Genomic DNA, 13,913 nt, shown 5'->3' with positions numbered 1-13,913 from the left:
AAAAGTAGATTGCATTCTAACGTGAGAGACAAGGATATATATGAAGTGTATACAGTATACATATGAAGCAAATAAATACAAATACATAAAATAATTAAATGCAAAATAGTTTGAGAAGGAAGGTACTAGCAGTTGAGGAAAAAGACCTAATTTAGGAGATGATGTTTGTGTTGCCTCTTGAAAGAAGAGTGGGATTCCATGAAATGGATGCACTCCAGGATCTACAGACAGCTAGTGCAAGGACCAGAGAGAGGAGATGGAGTGTTTTGTGTGAAGGACTGTTTGACTAGATCAAGAAATGTGGGAGGGGGTATAATGTCCAATGAGGCTGGATTTTAAAAGCCCAACAAAGGACTTTGTATTTGATTTTAGATGTAATAGGGGACCACTAAACTTTATTGAGTGGGGACAGACATAGTCTGGCCTGTTTGCTTAAGGAAAATTGTTTTGGCAGTGGTATGTAGGATGAACAATCATGGGAAGAGATTGGAGGTAGGGAGACCAATTAGGAGGCTAATGTAATAATCCAGGTGAGAGATGATGATGGCCTCCACTAAGATGGTAGCTATGTGAGTAGAGAGAATGGGTTAAATGTTATTTTGCTAAACCAGAAACAAAACAGGTTTCATGGTTCCAGCAAAATAAAGGCATTTACAAATAAAGCTGCAGCAAAGTTTTATTTATTTAATTTTATTATTTTCAATGAACAAAAATTTATTTTTGGAAGGAAATATGCATTTATTAAACACTGAGCTAAGTGCTTTACAAATATCTAATTTCATAATAGTTACTATAATAATAAGCACATAGTACTTGCCATGTGCCAGACACTATTCTAAGCACCTTACCATCATTATCTCATTTATTTATTTATTTTTTGCACTTAATATTTTTCCCCAATTACATGGAAGAATAGTTTTAAACATTCATTTTTGTAAGATTTTGAGTTCAAAATATTTCTCCTTCTTTTTCTTCCCTCCACCCTTCCCAAGACAGCAAGCAATCTGATATAGGTTATACATCCATTGAACAAACATTTATCTTCTCTCTTCATCTCCCTCCCATCATCCTTGCACAGAAAAAAAAGAGAAACAAAATTCTTATAAGAAATATAGTACATAGTGTAAGTACATAGAATAAATGTATAGTAAAGCAAAACAAATCCCCACACTGGCCATGTAAAAATCTGCATCTTGGGTCCATTACCTCTCAGGCAGGAGTTGGGTAACATTCTTCATTATTGTTCCTCAGTAATCATGGTGTGTCATTACATTCTTTCACAGTTGTTTGTTTTTGCCATGTAGCTATTTTTGTTCACCATCATTTCCTGGTTCTGCTTGCTTCACTTTGCATTCTGTTCATATTAGCTTTCCCAGGTTTCTCCAAAACCAACCTTTCATAATTTCTCATGATACCTTGATGCTCATTTACATTCATCTAACACAATTTGTTTAGGTTTCCCCAACTGATGAACATTCCCTCTTAGTTTTCAGTTCTTTGCCATTACAAAAACAGCTTCTATAAATATTGTTGTACATGTAGGTCCTTTTTCTCTTTGTTGGATCTCTTTGGGATATAGGTCTAGTAGTAAATGAAGCAAATTATAACCAAGGACTGTTTCTCACACTATACTGAGATAAAGAGAGGCCATTCTCTCAAACCTCTCTCCCTTTTCCTACATTATGTTTCAGTAATCCATGATATTGTCCCCTATTATTTCTTCTCATATTAAAGTCTCTGATGAAGTGGTCCTTCACCCCAAGGCTAGTCCTTTAATAAGATTGTTAATTCTTTTCTCTCTAGTTTCCTCTGTAAAGTCAAGCAAAGTAGAATCTTTTGCTGTTTTTGTTTTACTAAAAGTGCCTCTGATTGAGTAATGTGATTAAAGATCTTCCCCACAAATTAATGAGCCTACTCATTGAGGGAAGCCTGATTAGGGGAGTATTTCTATAGAAGGATCCCAAGTACCTTTTGTTCTTTTCTATTGAGTCACTGAGTCAGAGGGTCATGCCATCTGGCTCTGAAAAGTGTATAAATACTTTGAGGGTGATGGTTCACCTTGGTTCTTACTGACTGGAAGTTTTTGTTTGGACAGACAGGGACTCTGGGAAGCTGCTAAGGAACTGCCCCCACCCTCCCCTCCCCAGCTTTGAAAACCCAGATGGTGGTGCTTCCTTCTCTGGTAACTATGGTCAGACAGCTGGGCCTGTCTGTTGAATTGTGGTGTATGTATTGATTATGGTCAGACAGAAGAAGCCAGGTCTGGTGATCTTTGATTTCTCTGTATTTTCTCTGAAGTTCAGGGTACTGACTTTTCCTCTGAACTAACTGAATGATACATGTGCTTGATTAAAGTGATTGTCAATCCCTCAAAAATTACTTTTCCTTTTATGAATGCATATCTAAGAATCTGTGGTAGCAGTCCCACCTGTGTATGTTGGGGTGCTTACTGATACATTCTCTAACAAATTAATCCTACAATTGCCGTCCTCTAATCTTAAATCCCTCCCTTTCAATGAGTTCATTTCCTCTTCCCTGCAAAAATGTCCAGGTCTTCCCTATATCCATGACGTTTTAAAAAATTGTTCCTTGACTCTACCACCCTTTGAAGCTATGATTCTATAAGTTTCTTCCCTTTCACATTCCTAGAATTCCTGGAAAAAACTATTTATCCTCTGCCTTCCACTCCCTGTTCTCTCACTCCGCAACTCTCTACAATTTGTTCTGATTCCATCATTCAACATAAACTGCTTTCTCCAAAGTCATGAACAATTTCTTAACAGTCCGATTCAGTGGCCTTTTCTTAATCCTCAGTCTTTTTGATTTCTCTGCTACACATGGCACTATTGACTGCCTTCTTTTCCTACATATTCTCTCCTTTCTCATTTTTCATGACACTCATGCTAGTCTTTCCAGGTTTCTCTGAAACCATCTTTCATAATTTCTTATGGCATATTGATGTTCTTATGACTGGACTCTCTTAACTGTATGAATGATCTTTCTTTACCACCTTTTTTGACTCATCATCCATATCATGCCCCCTAACTGTGGGGGGCAGCCTGAGGCTCTATTCTGGTCTCTCTTCTCTCCTTTTTCTAAATTTTTTTGGTCACCTTATCAGCTTGCATGGATTTGATTACCATTATAATGCTAATGATGCCTAGATTGATACATTAAGCCTTGGTCTGTCTCTTGAGTTCCAGTGTGAACCAAAAACCTTGTATTAGATATTTTGAAATGGATACATAATGGCATCTCAAACTCAATATGTTCAAAACCAAATTCATCACCTCCCAGTAATCCCCTCTTCCAAAATTTCCTATTATTTTCAAAGTTATCACCAGCCTTGTAGATACGCAGAGTCATCCTTGACTCCTCACTGTCTCTCACCCCTATCTTATCAGTCATCAAGTCTTTCCATTTCTATATCCACATCATCTCTTGCATCTATCTCCTTTTCTCCACTCACAGAGCTTCAATCTAAACTCAACCCTTCCTTCTCTCTTGCCTGCATTATTGTGGTAGCCTTGTGGTAGGAGCACCATTTACCAAGGATCCCTGTCATGTAAGTTGGGTTACTTCATTGCTCCAGGGGACAAGAACTTGAGCTGCTGGTGTGCCATCCAGAGCTCCTAGGGCATAAAGAGGTCAGCTTATGAGAAGTCAGTGCTCCTCAGATTTGACAGATGTCTTATGCCAATCAACATCTTCTTCTGACCAGACATCGTGGCCATCACCTAGCTAGGTGGGAAGAGGGCACTCTGTTTTAAAAGGAGCTTTGGACATGGCTCCTGAAATATGACATTGATAAGGAAGTGTTTGATGGCTTATGGGGGGATGCTAATAAAACTGTATCATAACATTCATAGTAGGGCGGTAAAGGCCCTTAAGCCCTGTCCAAGCCTAACAATCCCTTGCCCCACTTGGTTATAAGAGGATGTTAGACACTGGCAGCCAGGTTCCTGATATGTTAGAGGACCTTTAATGGGTCCATTGGAACATCCCAGTTTCCATGGGGAAGTTTTGGGGAGCAGACAATCAAAGGAAGAAACATCATGAGGTCTTGGGAGTTGGTGCCTGTATGGGGGCTTATAGCAACATCTATGACAGTTATTGTGAGGATTGACAAATACTAATCCTTGGCCTTGCCCAAGTCATCCTATGTCATTAACACCAAAAAATACGGAATCTTGCAATGTGTGAAAGAGGTTTTCTTTCTAGTAAAGCTAGAGTACTTTGTTGTGACAGTTCATCTGACAACAACCCTTTGTGGCTAGTGAGGAGACAGATGATGCCTGGTAGTTTACAATAATTATGGAGAATTGAACAAAATTCTCATGTCAATCACTGAGATTGTTCATGACTTCTTCGATATGGTGGACTGGACATCCCAGGTGAGTGGGATGGGGTTGTTGATTTCCCTAGTGCCTTTTAAAAAAAGATTCCTATGGTTGAGATTAGTCAAGAACAGTTTGTTTTCCCCTAGAAAGGGTCTAAACTATATATCTTCGCTATCCTTCCTAAAGGCTACATGAACTAGACCAAGAGTCCTTGTTTCATGAGAATGTTGATGTTCACTGCCACAGTGATGATAAAATATTGATCATTGAAGAGGCAGCCATGCAGGTAGAGGATCATATGAGAGACAGGAGATAAGAGATCAACCTCAAGAAAATATAGTCCAGTATGCTTAGTCAAGTACTGGGGAATACAGTAAATGGTGAGAACCTAGATGATGCCCAGTGCTGTCTAGAACAAGCCAATACTGCTCACCAGTGCACTAGGTATCACCACCAGCAGCTACAGTTCAGGTTCCAGTAGGATAGGCGGTGTCATGATTACTGGTAGTTGGGTTGCTGCCAGAATTCATGAATTGATTGTGAATCTGCTGTAGTCTCAGGCTTTCAGTACCAACCACAATACCCTCCCTCTTCTGTTAATCCAATGGATCAGGTGGATAAGACACTTGTGTACACTAATTACTGGGCAGCGATCATGGGTCTAGCCAAATAGCTTGGGGTCTAGAGCAAACAAGTTTGAACAGTTACAGATCCTTGGGATTTTGACCTTGGAGGAATTTTATCATTGCTTCCTCCTCCATACAGATTTTTCTGTGGTGTATGTCAGCACTCATCAGAGATATTATGTGCCCTGTATTTGGCTGAACATCCAAGGTGAAGACCTCATAGGAGCAGTGTAGGTCAGGGAGTTGGTCCCTTGCCAATTTGGAAATGGGAACCTTGATGTCATGTTGTTGATATGGACATGGGATCATATTATCTTCCTAACAGGGAGGCACATAATTCTGCCCAGTGGGTTCCTTGTGCTATTTGGAGCATGGATTGCTGGAAGAACAGTATGGTATGATTTTGAAAGTTTATCATCATGCTCCTGAATACTGGGGCCAGGTTTCCAATATCCCATAAACTATGTCTCTGACAAATAATACCAACCTGGGAAGGGGCTTTGTCTGGCCTAGTGGGTCTTGTATTCTGCTTCCAAGAAAGACTTACCCAATAATGACAAAAGTGCTTTTGGACATAGTTCTGACTGACCATGTCTGTCCTGTTATTATTCTGTCCTCCTCTGAGTCATCTTGTCCCTAAGATCTCTATTTCTCCCATAATGCTCCATGAGCCCCTGAGAAATGATTCAGGTACCCCTTAACTGGAAGATCACCTTTCCTCTAATACAGTTCAAACAGCTTTTTTTAAAAAAAATTATTTATTTTTGGTTTTCAACATTTATTTTCACAAGATTTTGAGGTGCAAATTTTCTCCTTATCTCTCCCCTCCCCCACCCCAAGAACACTGGGCATTCTGATTACTCCTTCCCCCAATCTGCCCTCCCTTCTATCACACCTCTCCTTTCTCTTATCCCTATCTTCTCTCTTTTTTTGTAGGGCAAGATAGATCTCTATATCTCATTATCTTGCATTTCTTATTTCCCAGTTGCATGCAAAAACAATTCTCAACATTCGATCCTAAAACTTTGAGTTCAAACTTCTCTTTCTTCCTCCCTCCCCACCCATCCCCACTTTGAGAAGGCAAGCAACTCAATATAGGCTATATATGTGTATCTATGCAAAAGACTTCCATAATAGTCATATTGTGAAAGACTAACTACATTTCCCTCCATCCTATCCTGCCCCCCCATTTATTCTATTCTCTCTTTTGACCTTGTCCCTCCCCAAAAGTGTTTACTTCTAATTGCTCTCTCCTCCCATTTGCCCTCCCTTCTACCATCTCCCCCACACCTCACTTATCCCCTTCTCCCCTACTTTCCTGTATTGTAATACAGATTTTCATACCAAATTGAGTGTGCATGTTATTCCCTCCTTAAGTCAAATGTGATATGAGTAAGTTTCACTTTTTCCTTCTCACCTTCCCCCTTTTCCCCTCTATTGAAAAAGCTTTTTCTTGCCTCTTTTGTGAGAGATAATTTGCCCCATTCCATTTCTCCCTTTCTTCTCCCAATATATTCCTCTCTCTCCCCTTAATTTTATTTTTTTTAGATATCATCCCTTCCTATTCAACTCACCCTGTGCCCTCTGTCTATATGTATATAATCCCTCCAATTATCCAAATACTGAGAAAAGTCTCAAGAGTTACAAATATTATGTTTCCACGTAGGAATGTAAACAGTTCAACTTTAGCAAGTCCCTTATGATTTCTCTTTCCTGTTTACCTTTTCATGCTTCTCTTGCTTCTTGTGTTTGAAAGTCGAATTTTGTATTCAGCTCTGGTCTTTTCATCAAGAATCTTTGAAAGTCCTCTATTTCATTGAATGACAATTTTTTCCCCTGAAGTATTATACTCAGTTTTGCTGGGTAGGTGATTCTTGATTTTAATCCTAGTTCCTTGGACTTCTGGAATACCATATTCCAAGCCCTTCAATCCATTAATGTAGAAACTGCTAGATCTTGTGTTATCCTGATTGTATTTCCACAATACTCAAGTTGTTTCTTTCTAGCTGCTTGTAGTATTTTCTCCTTGACCTGGTAACTCTGGAATTTGGCTACAATGTTCCTAGGAGTTTCTCTTTTCAGATTTCTTTCAGGAGGTGATTAGTGGATTCTTTCAATGTTTATTTTAACCTCTGGCTCTAGAATATCAGGGCAGTTTTCCTCGATGATTTCATGAAAGATGATATCTAGGCTCTTTTTTTGATCATGGCTTCAGGTAGTCCCATAATTTTTCAGTTGTCTCTCCTTGATCTATTTTCCAGGTCAGTTGTTTTTCCAATGAGATATTTCACATTATCTTCCATTTTTTCATTCTTTTGGTTTTGTATTGTGATTTCTGGGTTTCTCATAAAGTCATTAGCTGCCGTCTGTTCCATTCTAATTTTTAAAGAACCATTTTCTTCAGTGAGCTTTTGAACCTCCTTTGCCATTTGACTAATTCTGCTTTTTAAAGCAGTTTTCTCCTTGTTGGCTTTTTGGACCTCTTTTGTCATTTGAGTTAGTTTATTTTTAAAGGTGTTATTTTCTTCGGCATTTTTTTGGGTCTCCTTTAGCAAGCTGTTGACCTGCTTTTCATGCTTTTCTTTCATCTCTCTCATTTCTCTTCCCAATTTTTCCTCCAGCTCTCTTATTTGATTTTCAAAATCTTTTTTGAGCTCTTCCATGGCCTGAGAACATTGTATATTTATTTTGGAGGTTTCGGATGCAGAAGCCTTGACTTTGGTGTCTTCCTCTAATGGTATCCTTTGTTCTTCCTTGTCCAAAAGGATGGAGGAAAATACCTGTTTACCAAGAAAGTAACCTTCTATAGTCTTATTTTTTTTTCCTTTTTTAGGCATTTTCCCAGCCTGTTACTTGATCTTTGAGTCTTTTATCAAATGAAGTATATACTCTAGGGATCTGTAAGTTTTCAGTTCCTCCAAGGTGGCACAATCAAGTTTACTCCTCTCCTGGCCTGCTCTCTGGTCTTGGAGCAACTTCAAGCTTTTCTGCCCAGGATCTGTGAGTAGGGTTCCCTCTCCACAACTGCCTTCAGCTTTACTATGCCAGTACTCCTCCTCACCCCAGGACTGCCACTCAAGACTGAGATCAAGGTCAGCTGCTTGATTCTCCCAGGGGCTTTAGGCCTAAAATGGATGCTGCTGCCCCAGTGACCACCACTCCTGCCCTGGCCCCAGGGCTAGACTACATTCCCTTCTCACCCAGGTGAAAGTGCTTTCTCACTGACCTTTGAAGCTGTCTCTGGCAAGTGTGTTGAGAAATTTGGGAATGGCAGCTGCTATCTGGGATTCTGTGCCCTGAAGCCTGCTCCAGTCCTGTCCCTGCCGCACCTGTGGCCAAGGCTGGGCTGTGTTCCACTCTGAGCTCAGTGTGATAGACCTTTCCTGTCAGCCTTCCAGGCTGCCTTGGGCTGGAAATCCCTTTCACTCTGTTGTTTTGTGGCTTCTGCTGCTCTAGAATTTGTTTAGAGTCATATTTTACAAGTATTTTATGGGCTTTGGGGGGAGAATTAGCATAGGTTCATCTTTCTACTCTGCCATCTTGGCTCTGCCCCCCTGAAACAGATTTTTTCCAGAAAAGATTTGATGTGTCACTAGGTGAACTATTAGAAAGTGAATTACTTTCTAATGGCAAAGAATAAGTGAAATTGTTTCTCTATAACTAAGACAAATGTATATTTCCCTGCTGAAAGGAAATCCTTAGCAGACTTTGGTGAGAATAATGGGTAAAAGAGGGGGGCAACATTAAATAACTCTGGGGAAGTGGCACAGATTGGGGACAGAAAGGCAGAGAGAAAGAGGATTAAATTCTACTTCATAAACTCTACTGTGTGTCTGGTACAAATGTAAGAGATTTGTGGAACTACCTGTCAGTAACAATTTCTTAAGCAAATACTATGTGGGGAGCACTATGGTAGGTGTGGAGGGAAGATAAAAGCTTATATAAGACCTAGTCTCAGCCCTGAAGGAGCTTAGATGATTCCTTTGAAAATAGCTGTAATATGTAAGAATAATATCTCCTTACTGCATTGTAAGATCTCTTAGGGCTGAAATTGGGTCTGGTGGAAACTTTATCTCCCCTCAACACCTTATAAGTAAACACTTTACAATGTGGTAGGGAGATATGATTCATTTGAAGATGCTTATAATAGATAACTCAGGATGACTCAGGTTATAATATATAACTGAGGTGGAGAAGTGGATGGCCTGCCCAACCTGAAGCCAGGAAGACTCCTCTTCCAGAGTTCAAATCTGGCCTCACACACTTACAAACTGTGTGATCCTGGGCAAGTTACTTAACCCTGTTTGCCTCAGTTTCCTCATCTGTAAAATAAGTTGGAGAAGGAATTGGCAAATTACTCCAGTATCTTTGCCGAGAAAACCCCAAATGGGGTCACAAAGAGTTGGGCATGACTGAAATGACTAAACATTCCTTCACATAATATATAACATCACTTTGGGGGAAGTAAGTCTCGTAGGAGCTGAAAGGTTCTAGTATTGATGCCAGTTTTCCATGGCTGAAATCTGAAATTTTATTTCTGTATTGAATGCTTTTATAAAGACAGAGAGCCTATAGACATAGTTGTGCTTGACCTGTTATGTTCTGCCCTTTTCTGTCCCCCTCAAAAGTCCCAGCTCCTCCCACAGTCTTCCATAATCCCTTGGGAAATGATTCAGTTCCACCTCAATTGGTAGGTGTCCTTTCCTCTAGAAAAGATTGATATTCCACCTTTTACATGGAGACTAGATTGGTTTCTCTCTAACCTAGGATGCTCATCTGACTCTCAGGCTATTTCCAGTTATCAAAGCCACTGACTTTCATTCTGTCAGTATTTCTGTGATCTCCCCTGCAATATTTCATAAATGGTTGGGATTTTGGAAAAAAAATAGGTTATCACTAAACATTTAACAGGATGAGATTTGAAGCAAAAGTCACAACAGGGTGACATGAATGCTCTTCTCTCCCACCCCACCACTTTCACAATTACCATTTACTTTAAAAAAATTATTTAAAACAATTTTAAACTGAGTAACTAATACTTTAGTCATGTAGATTCACATTTTCTAGAATTGACTGATGGAGTTCAGCTCCTAAAGAGTTATCCTTAAAGTTGCCCTCATTACAAGACAAATATTTTGTCCTTTTGCATTGAGCACTTAGATGGTTAATGATGCATGGCCCTTCATTTGGTTGGGGAGGGGGCTAGGGAAGGGAAAAGAGGGAGGGAGGCTAGAACAAGGGTGGGCCTGTGAGGGAAGTCTGCATATCCTTAACTCGGCCCACATTCCTGTTTTCTGAATAGAGGAAGTGGCCTGATTGCTATGGGGTGATTTTACTCAACAAGATGCAACCTTCCCACAGACCTGGTCCCGCCCCCTTCTCAGGGAACCCGCCATGTGCTTTGCAGTAACTTACATTCCACTCCATTCACAGGGACTTGGAGACTCACAAAGAGAGGCATTAGGAATTCTGTGGTCATCAAATCTACAGAAAGTGGGTTGGGCTTGGTAGAAGGGCTGCTTGGCTTTCACAGTCTCTTGGACTTAGTCTTGGGGGCTTACTCCTCAGAGCAAGGGCCTCGAGGGGAGCTCTTTCTGTTCTGAAAAATGCAGCGAAAAGCATTTTCCGGAGAGGAATGGGTGTTTCCACCTCTGTTTCAGAGGCCAAGTGGGGTCGGTCTTGCCCATTTGCTTTAAGACGTGTTTTTGCCTCCTTATACGTGAGCCAAATTGTAGGAAATAGACAATATTACTGCAACCCTAAATTTGAGGTCTACTAAACCCTAAATGAATACATGTCTTCACAGGCAAACTCTTCAGATCTTGGCATAGACTGAGAAATTGACAACTGTTGTGTGCAATGAAATCTGGCCAAAATCATATTTTAAAAACTACCCATAGGTCCTTCCTGCCCCCCAAATAATGCAGCAATTATAAAGATCAACCATACCAACTTGCATAGCTAACTGCTTTCTTGCTAAATGCAATTGAAATGTCCAAATCCAAAGTCACAGTTTGGCTTAGATCAATTGGATTTTTGAGTTCAGGGGAGGGAGAAGGAAACCCTTCTTTTCTTTTCAAAACATAGGCTATTTGGCTTTAGATTGTTGTGTCTTTTCTAATGACTAGCTGAAAACCATTCTGAAGGCAGATGGGAATATCCAATATTAAGGGTTAAAAATTTACTGTGGTATGGAGCCCAATAAGGAGATAGCATAAAGGAACTTAAAATGTCAGTTTGGAAAAAAAAAAAAAAGATGAAATAAGAAGTTTCCTCAAAGAAATAGGAAAGAACCCTAGATGAAGAATCTGGAGACTGATGTTTTAGTTCCAGCTCTGCTCTGGACAAATAACTTTTCTTTTTGGGCCTCAGTTTCCCTATCTGTAAAAACTTTAATTTTTTGGGGGGGAGGGTGGGAGGAGAGGAAGGTATTATAAGACCAGCTCATATTTATCCAGAGCTTTAAAGTTTGCAATTCAGTTTGCTTACAACAACCTTGTGAAGTAAGTAGCATTATCACCCCCCTTTTTATAGATGAGGAAACTGAGATTCAGAGGTGAAGTCAATTCACAGAGAACAATATAACTTTAAAAGTATGCCAGGATCAGGGTTCTAAAGGTTCCAAGTCTGGCATTTTTTTCATTATGAATCCTTGACTAGGTAAACCCTAAAGTTCTTTCCAATTCTCAAATTCAAAATTCACACTCATTTCCTTCTACAGAGTGCAGTAGTTATAATGAAATGGTGAAAGGAAAAATAGTTTTATCCACAGGCTCTTCTTTCTTGATCTTGTGGGCAAAGCCGCTGTTAAAATTATGGATGAGTTTATCACAAGTGGGCAGGGGGAGCATACCAAGAAGGGCACACAGGGGAATGTTCCTTCATATTGGGGGAGGGGTGGGGAAGGAGAGAGACAGGGCAGGGAAGGGAAAAGAGAGAAAGAGACACCCACAGAATCAGAGAGACAGACAGAGACACAAAGACAGACAGAGACACAGAGACAGACAGAGAGACTGACAGACAGACAGAGACAGAGAGAAGAGGAGCTGGGAGTATTGAGAACTAATCTTTTGCTTCCACCAAGGGACAAACAAAATATAAATTATATGCATGTTTCTCTCAGAAGCTCAAAGGCCTCTAACTAAGGGTTAATAGCTCTTTGAGATTCTTCTCTCTAATATGTACCTTGGCATGAAATGGTCTCTAGCGATTCATCTCCCTTTTTAAATAGTAGCTCTAAGACTACAAGCATTTCAAAGGGGGTGGTGGGGGTAGGGGTGGGAGAATCTTTTTTAACCTTGGATAAAGCAGACTGTGTTTCCATTGGACCAGAGACCACATAATGCGAACTGCCCTCCCCCCAACTAGGGCTATTCTCTGACAGCCCCCAGCGCCCATTTAGACACACAGCAGAGCTGCCTGAACAGAGGACATGATGTCATGCCACCCATGGAGGGGCCAGTGAGGACACTACTCCAGATCACGGGGAAAAGAAATGTACACGTTGTCTCCAGTTTAACAACTTCTAGGGACGTTCCAATCTCTCAGGAAGAAAGTGGAAAGCAAAGCTGAATGCTTTTGTTCTCCTGAGTCTAGCCTGTGCCTAGACTGGGACCCTCTGGTCTGTTGGACACCAAGGCACTGGGTCCACAGCGATTAACAGGGGACGACATGCTCCCTTTCAGACTCTTGTCTCTGAAGGCTCCCCTAAATCCTTGGACTTTCGGAGGAATGGGAAGTTGATTGGTTGAATTTTGTAGGAAGAGATCATCTAATTAGGCACGCGCGTGCACACACACACACAAAATCAAGGAAAAACTTGAATTGCTGAAACAAGGCAAAGTTGGTCAGTGTAACACCTTGGAAAGCAGAAATCAGCTCTAAGATGAGGGCATTGGAAAGAGGGTAAAGTGTATTTGAAAGGAAGACTACAATAGACCAACAGGGAGTCTCCTGTGTACACATTGTAAGAAACCTGGAGCTATTTTGTGTTGTGCCCTAAAAATATCTCTTGAGAATGATTTGATCAGTTTTCCATATGTTTCTTCTTTGGAATAGTTTGAGATACACACACACATACGCACACACACACACACACATAACCTACACCATACCACACACCACCTGTATACACACAGATTTCACAGTTACAAAAGTCCATTTAAAAAATACAATTCTTTTATTTTGAGCTTAAATAACCCCACTTACATAACTCTACTCTTGGGTTCAGGGGCCAGTCTTGACTATGGATGGAGGGGGTAGATGCCTGGCGAATATGAGTTTAGGGAATGCCACATACCAAGAAAGATCTACCTAATTAATCTTCACCCTAATGGTGAAAATCTCACCATTAGAACTATTTCTTTGGGAAAAAGCCAAAGTATACACACATACATATATACATACACATACATGTATGTATGTATACACATACATATATACATACACACATATACAATTCAAGAGGATCCATATCATGGTACAATGAAAATGAATGCTGGATATTTGAACTGGGATTAACTGCAAATGACCAATTATGGTTCCAGAGAAGAGATGATAAAGTACATTTCCTTTCTCTTGGTAAAGAGTGGGTATGGAATGTTTTATATGATGTTGGATGTAGTTGTGTTGCTTTGTTAAAAGGGAAGGTTCAATTGTGGTGTTATATTGGGGAAGACCATGTTATACAAAACAAAAGACAATATAACAATTTTTTCAAAAGAAAAAGGAAACTTCCTTTATACACACACACACACACACACATATAGTTTTCAACATCCACTTTTGCAAGATTTTGAGTTAAAAAAAAAGAAACTTTTGACTTGGGATCAGCACACCTAGGTTTCAAGGGTGACATTTATTAGCTATGTTACAATGGGCTTAATCTCCCTGGGCTTCATTTTCCTCATCTGTAGAATGGAGTCAGAGATAAAAAACTTGGTACACC

The sequence above is a fragment of the Notamacropus eugenii genome, chromosome 1 (genome assembly GCF_028372415.1).
Source record: "Notamacropus eugenii isolate mMacEug1 chromosome 1, mMacEug1.pri_v2, whole genome shotgun sequence".
Lineage (NCBI taxonomy): Eukaryota > Metazoa > Chordata > Mammalia > Diprotodontia > Macropodidae > Notamacropus > Notamacropus eugenii.
The sequence above is the reverse complement of the archived record's forward strand: the minus strand, read 5'-3'. Positions refer to the sequence as shown.